Source organism: Callithrix jacchus, chromosome 22 (assembly GCF_049354715.1).
Source record: "Callithrix jacchus isolate 240 chromosome 22, calJac240_pri, whole genome shotgun sequence".
NCBI lineage: Eukaryota > Metazoa > Chordata > Mammalia > Primates > Cebidae > Callithrix > Callithrix jacchus.
The window spans coordinates 12,522,918-12,530,795 of record NC_133523.1 but is presented as its reverse complement, the minus strand read 5'-3'; the positions used below and the strand labels follow the sequence as shown (position 1 = coordinate 12,530,795).

General features: G+C 47.2%; 1 long non-coding RNA gene and 1 pseudogene across 2 annotated transcripts in view; both read left to right on the top strand.

Moving 5' to 3' along the window:
• The first annotated feature begins 1,112 nt into the window (after positions 1-1,112).
• The window catches only part of LOC128930527 (uncharacterized), an 85,873-nt gene continuing 79,107 nt past the window's right edge, over positions 1,113-7,878 (top strand). Inside the window, exons 1-2 of one of the 2 annotated variants that reach the window (XR_013530881.1) lie at positions 1,113-1,432; positions 3,702-3,767. This is a non-coding gene — a long non-coding RNA (uncharacterized LOC128930527). The remainder of the gene's footprint in view (positions 1,433-3,701; positions 3,768-7,878) is intronic. The other variant, XR_013530880.1, reaches the window with a different exon arrangement.
• Positions 5,645-6,004, top strand: LOC144580753 (U6 snRNA-associated Sm-like protein LSm6 pseudogene; annotated as a pseudogene).

Genomic DNA, 7,878 nt, shown 5'->3' with positions numbered 1-7,878 from the left:
CACGTCTTGTAGCGATGAAATCTCTCACCAATTGCTTGTCCATAAAGGATTTTATTTCTCCTTCAATTATGAAGCTTAGTTTGGCCGGATATGAAATGTGGGTTGAAAGTTCTTTTCTTTAAGGATATTGAATATTGGCCCCCACTCCCTTCCAGCTTGTAGGGTTTCTGCCGAGAGATCCGCTGTGAGTCTGATGGTCTTTCCTTTGTGGGTGACTCAACCTTTCTCTCTGGCTGTCCTTAGGATTTTTTCCTTCATTTCCACCCTGCTGAATCTGACAACTATGTGCCTTGGGGTTGCTCTTCTTGAGGAATATCTTTGTGGTGTTCTCTGTATTTCCTGGATTTGAATGTTGGCCTGCCTTGCTAGGTTGGGAAAGTTCTCTTGGATAGTATCTTGAAGAGTGTTTTCCACCTTGGATTCATTCTCCCCGTCACATTCAGTTACACCGATCAAGCATAGATTCGTTTTTTTCACACAATCCCACAGTTCTTGGAGGCCTTGTTCATTTCTTTTCCCTCTTTTTTCTCTAATCTTGCTTCTCGTTTTATTTCATTGACTTGATCTTCTATCTCTGGTATCCTCTCTTCTGCTTGATCTATTTGGCTGTTGAAACTTGTGTGTGCCTCGCGAAGTTCTTGTGCTGTGTTTTTCAGCTCCATCAAGTTGTTTATTTTCTTCTCTAAGCTGGTTATTCTAGTTAGCATTTCGTCTAACATTTCCTCAAGGTTCTTAGTTTCTTTGCATTGGGTTGGGACCTGGTGTTTTAACTCAGAGAAGTTTGTTCTTACCCACCTTCTGAAGCTGGCTTCTGTCACTTCATCAGATTCATTCTCCTTTTTTGTTCCCTTGCTGGTGAGGAGTTGTGATCCCTTGGAGGAGAAGAGGTGTTCTGTTCTTTGATGGTTTCATCCTTTTTGTGCTGTTTTTTCCCATCTGCGTGGATTTATCTCCCTTTAATCTTTGAAGTTGGTGATTTCAGGAGGAGTCTCTGAGTGGACTTTTTCTGTTGAGGTTGGAGCTGTATATTTTGTGGCCTGTAGAGGCCGCTGCTGGGCTCTCTTGGGTTCAGTCAGGTTGCTGGGTGGGTGGTCCTTCCTTGGGGTTTGTTTGCAGGTGCGATTGGCCCCACCTTCCCAATGGCGCCTCTCCCAGAGCTCCGTCTTCCTGGTTGGGGTCAAGCTGGTGTATTTGCTGCCAAGCTCTCTAGCGAGGGCTCCAGTTTGAGCTCTGTGGAGGTGAGGCCTGCCAGGCCTTCGGGTCTGTTTCCCTGCGTTGGACTCTGCCTCCCTCTGTGGGACAGTCCGTCCTGCTGGCATTAGTCGAAACTCCCTCCCAGGTTCCTGCGACAGTTTGTCACCCCTGGCTGTAGCCGCTGCTCAGATTTCCACTGTCTGGACTCTTCTGGACCGTGGGTTGCAGGAGGGATGAGGTAAGCACAGGATCCGAAACGGAGCACCGAGGGGGTGAAGTCTTCCGACCCTCTAAGCCAGCTGCACCTTGGGGACGTGCCCCCCCCCACCTTGATTTGCCCCCCTGGGCGGCTCTCGCCCTGCAGCTCCTTCCCTGGGCCTAAATTCGGTGCTTATGAGTCCCACAGAAAAGAACCTGGCTCCTCGTTTGGAATCGTGAAGTCCTCTAGCCCTCTGAGTCTCATTCGCTGGGAGTTGCATTCAAGTGCTGGCCTCTCTTGGCTATGTTGGCGCCTCCCTCCCTAATTTTTGTATTTTTAGTAGAGCTGGGGTTTCACCATCTTGGCCTGGCTGGTCTTGAACTCCTGACTTCGTGATCCACCTGTCTCAGTCTCCCAAAGTGCTGGGATTACAGGCATGAGCCACCGCACCCGGCCAGGTATTTCTTTATGGCAATGTGAGAATGGACTAATACAGGGCCTCATCTCCTCCTCTGTTACATGGGATTGTCTTAGTTCTTGGGTCACTGCAACCTCTGCCTCCGGGTTCAGGCAATTCTCATGCCTCAGCCTCCTAAGTAGCTGGGGTCACAGGCATGTGCCACCATGCCTGGCTAATTTTTGTTTGTTTGTTTGTTTTTTGAGACAGAGTCTTGCTCTGTCACCCAGGCTGGAGTGCAATGACATGATCTCAGCTCACTGCAACCTCCACTTCCCAGGTTCCAGCCATTCTCCTGCCTCAGCCTCCCGAGTAGCTGAGACTACAGGTGTGTCCCATCACACCTGGCTAATTTTTTGTATTTTTAGTAGAGACAGAGTTTCACTGTGTTAGCCAGGATGGTCTCAATCTCTTCCCCTTAGGTGATCTGCCTGCCTCACCCGCCTCAGCCGCCCAAGTGCTGGGATTAGAGGCATGAGCCACCACATCTAACCAAACAATTCTTTCTCTAATTGTGGCAAAATATACACAATGTAAAATGTACCATCTTTTTTTTTTTTTTTTTGAGATTGAGTTTTGCTCTTGTTGCCCAGGCTCCAGGCTGGAGTGCAATGGCACGATCTCAGCTCACCGCAACCTCCACCTCCCGGGTTCAAGCAACTCTCCTGCCTCAGCCTCCCAAGTAGCTGGGATTACAGGCATGCACCACCATGCTCAGTTTTTCTATCTTTAGCAGAGAAGGGGTTTCCAACTCCTGAGCTCAGGTGATCTGCCCACCTTGGCCTCCCAAAGTGCTGGAATTAAAGGCATGAGCCACAGCACCTGGTGAAAATGTACCATCTTAATCTTTTTTTCTTTTTTTTTTTTTTTTTTTTGGAGATGGAGTCTTACTACTGGGAGATGGGGTTGCCCACGGTGGTCTCAAACTCCTGGCCTCCAAAAGCACTGGGATTGCAGGCGTGAACCATCGCCCCCAGCCCATCTGGACAGTTTTTAAGTGCCCAGTTCAGTGACATTAAGTACATTTCACCCTGTTACGCATCTGTCACCACTATCCTTCTCCTGGGTGTTTTCATCTTTCCCTGTACCCACTGAGCGATAATTTCCCATTCCCTTCTTTCTCACAGTCCCTGGCAAGCACGATTCTACGTTTTTGTCACTGTGAATTGGACTACTCTGCATATGTGGTTATGCATTTCTGGCGGGAATTCCACAGAAATGATGTGTCCTTTTGAGTATAGCCTATAAGGGGATATATGATGTGATGTGCTGATGTTAACTGTGATCAGTTATACCCTGGGGTCTCTTGTCTTTTTTTTTTTTTGAGATGGAGTCTCGCTCTGTCATTCAGGCTGGAGTGCAGTGGCATATTCTCGGCTCACTGCAACCTCTGACTCCCTGGTTCAAGCGAGTCTCCTGCCTCAGCCTCCTGAGTAGCTAGATTACAGGCATGTGCCACCACGCCCAGCTAGTTTTTGTATTTTTAGTAGAGACGGGGTTTCACCATGTTGGCCAGGATGGTCTCCATCTCCTGACCTCAGGTGATCTGTCCGATTCGTTCTCCCAATATGCTGGGATTACAGGCATGAGCCACCATGCCCGGCTGATAAATATTTCATAAATAATAGAACTAAGGAAAGTATAATAACGGAAGTTCAGGAACTCAGGTATACCCTCCAGCTTCCGGACGACCATCACGGTCCACTTCTGCCTGTAGCGTGGTCTATTCTCCATACTGCCGCCAGGGGGAGCCTCTGTTTTTTCTTCTTAGCGAAAGTTTTCAAATTTGTCTATCAATTTTTTTCTTTTTGAAATTGAGCCAGGCAGGGTGACTCTTTCCTTTAATTTCAGCACTTTGGGAGCCAAGGCGGTAGGACCACTTGAGACTAGGAGTTTGAGGCCAGCCTGGAAAACACGGTAAGACCTCATCTCTACAAAAAATACAGAACTGTAGCTGGGAGTGGAGGTAGGTGCCTGTAATCCTGGCTGCTCAGGAGGCTGAGGTGGGAGGATGACTTGTGCCCAGGAGATCGAGGCTGTAGTGAGCCGAGATCGTGTCACTGCACTCCAGCCTGGGTGACAGAGAGAGACCCTATTTCAATAAACAAACAAAGTTGAACTGAAATTCACAAAACATAACAATAAGTTTAAGACTGGGCGCATTGGCTCATGCCTGTAATCCCAGCACTTTGGGGGTCGAGGTGGGCAGATCACCTGAGGTCAGGAGTTCGAGACCAGCCTGGCCAAAATGGGGAAATCCCATCTCTACTAAAAATACAAAAAATCATCCAGGTGTGGTGGTGGGCGCCTGTAATTCCAGCTACTCGGGAGACTGAGGCAGGAGAATCTCTTGAACCCGGGGGGGCAGAGGTTGCAGTGAGCCGAGATCATGCCACTGCACTTCAGCTTCGGCGACAAGAGCAAAACTCTGTCTCAAAAAAAAAAACCAAACATGAGTTTAAAAAGAGCAGTTTAACGGCAGTACGTTTGCACTGTTAGGCAACCGCCACAACATTAAAAAAAAAAACCAACAACACAAAATTAGACAAAGTCCCCCTATGGTGCCCAGGCTGATCTCGAATTCCTGGGCTCCAGTGGTCCTCCTGCCTTGGCCTCCTGAAACTAAATAGAGGTGGTTAGTCACCTGTGATCACTCAGGAGGCTTTTTGAGGCCAGGAGTTTGGAACTAAATAGAAAATGTTCTGAACTAAACAGAAGTGGTTAGCCACCTGTGATCCCAAGTGATCACCTCGGAGTCTCGAGCCCCCAAGTGTTCACGGGTGGCTAACCACCTCTGTTTAGTTCAGAACATTTTCATCACCCCCAAAGGAAACCTGCTGTCGGCAAACTTGTGTTGAAGGCAGTAGCCAGAACCCCTGTGGTAGGGGGGTTCCTGGGGAGGTGTTCGACGTGGTGTTGGGGGTCATCTTTTGCTCTGCCCTCCTGTTATTCTATTTTGCTTTCCCCCTCTTCCCATTTAAGTCTGAGCTGGGTAAACAATTAATTGACTCACTCATTGATTTGTTCACGGATGAACATTTATTTTGTGTCAGGCATTGGAGCAGATGGCAAGGTTACCAGGATGGAATCACTTGCCCTTGCATACAAGGTAGTTTCACTTTACAGAAAAGACAGACGAAACAGCATGTGGTATAGGCCAGGCATGGTGGCCCATGCCTAGAATCCCAGTGCTTTGGGAGCCTGAGGTTGGAAGCCTGCTGCAAGCCAGAAATTTGAGACCAGCCTGGGCAATATAGCAAGACCCCTGTCTCTACAAAAAAATAAAAAAGTAAAAATTAGCTGGGTTTGGTGGTTCGTGCTTGTAGTCTCAGCCATTGGGGGGCTGAGGTAGGAGGATCCCTTGAGCCCAGGAGGTTGGGGCTGCAGTGAGCTATGATCATGCCACTGCACTCCAGCCTAGGCAACAGAACAAGATCTGTTTCAAAAAGAAAAACGTGGAATATGTTAGAGGCCAGCAAAGTATTGCCTGAGGGCCAAATCTGGCTTCCTGTGTTTCCTTGTAAATAAAGTTTTATTGGCACAGAACTGTCAGAGGTGTCTGAACCAGAGCAACTCCATGTTGAATAGGGGCTGGGTAAAATAAGTCTGCCACCTGCTGGGCTGCGTTCCCAGGAGGTTGAGGCATTCTTCATCACAGGGTGAGCCAGGAGGTTGGCACAAATACAGGTCATCACGACCCTGATGATAAAGCAAGTCGTGGTAAAGAAGCCGGCTAAGGGTTCGATGAAGTCCGTGGAGGCCGGGCTTGTGGGGCACCTGTAGTGAGGGTCTGAATCCCGCCGGCGAGATGAGGAACCTGGGACCACGAGACGTGAAATGATGAGTTATGCAAGTCACGCAGCTAATTAAGTAGCAGAGCTGGGATTAGAACACAGGTTTCCTGCCTCCGAGGATTGTTAAAATGAATCTTTGGAAGCAAACCCCTAGTGACTTCTTAAGGCAAATGATCTGACAACTAGAAGTGGTGAAATTGAACTCTGGACTGTATTATCCAGCGGTCCTAGCTTGCCTGGATGGCTACATGAGTATAGCCCTCGAGCAGACGGAAGAAGTAAGTGGACAACTGAAGAATGAGTATGGGGACAACGTGTTGTACATCAGTACACAGAAGAGAAGGATGTGAAAACACCAAGAGAGCAACACTTTTCATAGTTGGATATATATATATATATATATATATATATATATTTTTTTTTTTTTTTTTTGAGTCTCACATTGTAGCCCAGGCTGGAGTGCAGCGGCATGATCTTGGGTCACTGCAATCTCTGCCTCCTGGGTTCAAGCAATTCTCCTGCCTCAGCCTCCTGAGTAGCTGGGACTACAGGCATGCGCTACCATGCCCAGCTAATTTTTAAAATATTTTTAGTAGAGACAGGGTTTCATCGTGTTGGCCGGGATGGTCTGAATCTCCTGCCTCAGCCTCCCAAAGTGCTGGCATTACAGGCGTGAGCCACCTTGTCCAGCCAGATATAGTTTTCAATGAATTTTTTCTAATTTTTGCTGCTTTTGTGACGTAATTTGTCATTTTTATAACTGGTGATTTTTCACTGACGTGAGTAAGATAAATGTCTACAATTGGAGATTTAATTGTGAAGTGTTCTTTCACATTTCAGTTTCAGTCATTTTTTTTTTTGTACCTCTTGTCAGTGTACAGAATGCTAAAAGAATTAAAAAAAGACAGAATATATCTCTTCCTACAAGATTATTAAAAAAAAAAAGCCATCTAAAACCCACCGACACCAAGATGGTGACGAGAGTGACCTCCGGTCATCCTCACTGCCGCGCTCCCACCAGTGCCATGACAGTTACAAATGCCGTGGCAGCGTCAGGAAGTTCCCCTCTATGGCCTAAGGAAAGGAGGCATGAAGAATCCACTTCTTCTTTTCGCATAGCATCAAGAAATAACCATAAAAATGGGCAACCAGCCACCCTCTTTTATTCCTTCACTTTCCTAATAAACTTGCTTTCATGCCTGACATCCACGAACTGTCTCTGGGGGGTCTGGACCCCGACCCCACCCCTGTAACAGAGCCATGCTCATTTCTTTCTGTGCCGTCTATGACTGTTTTCCCGCTGCCATAGTAGAGTTGAGTTGCCAGGGCAGAGACCCTCTGGCCTGCAAAACAAAGTATTTACTACCTGGCCCTTTAAGGAAAAAGGTGTGCTAACCCCTCGGGGCGAATTTAAAGTGTGGACAGAAAGCCTTGGAGACTGAGAGGGTCAGTTAACAGCTGGAGTTGGGGATGGTTGCAAGGGTGGAAAAGGGTTCCAGGTGCTAAAACCTAGGTAAATAAATGCATAACCCTTCGCATATGGCTTGATGATTACGGGAAGTAAAAAGTTCCTCTTCAGAGTTTCCTTTCTTGTGAAAGAATAAAGCCTTCTTGCTTTGTGCTAATAACTGTTTATTAAGCCCGATCCTACGTAGCTGTTAGACATGATGTTAGGCACATAGAACAGTCTGTCCTTGTACTTTAAGATAATCTGCGCCGGACGTGCTCACAGGCATGTCCCAGTTCGCAGCCTGTGCCCCTTCCTTATTTGGACTTACCTGTTTCGAAAAGTTTTAAGTTAAAAAAGAAAAGAAAAGGTTTAGGTTATTGGCCAATCGGGTTTTAGTTTAAATCGTGAGGTCTGACTCCAGCCAATGGAGATCAGACACAGCAGTAAGGACAACCCCAAATGCGTAAGGGATAAATATGTCTGCTTTTCCCTTGTTCCTTGTACTCTCGTTGCAAGATGGCTAGAGAGGGTAGCCTTCTTATAGGAAGTAAAAATTGTTTTGATGAGAGATCCTTTGTTTCAGTGTTGATTTCTCTTTGCAGCACTGAGCATCTATTTCCAACACATATGTATATTCCATGTTACCACCACCAGTATCAAGAGAGGACATTTCGGCCAGGCAAGGTGGCTCATGCTTATAATTCTAGCACTTTGGAAGGCTGAGTCAGGAGCATTGCTTGAGGCCCAGGAGATAGAGACCAGCCTGGGCAACACAGTGGGGTTC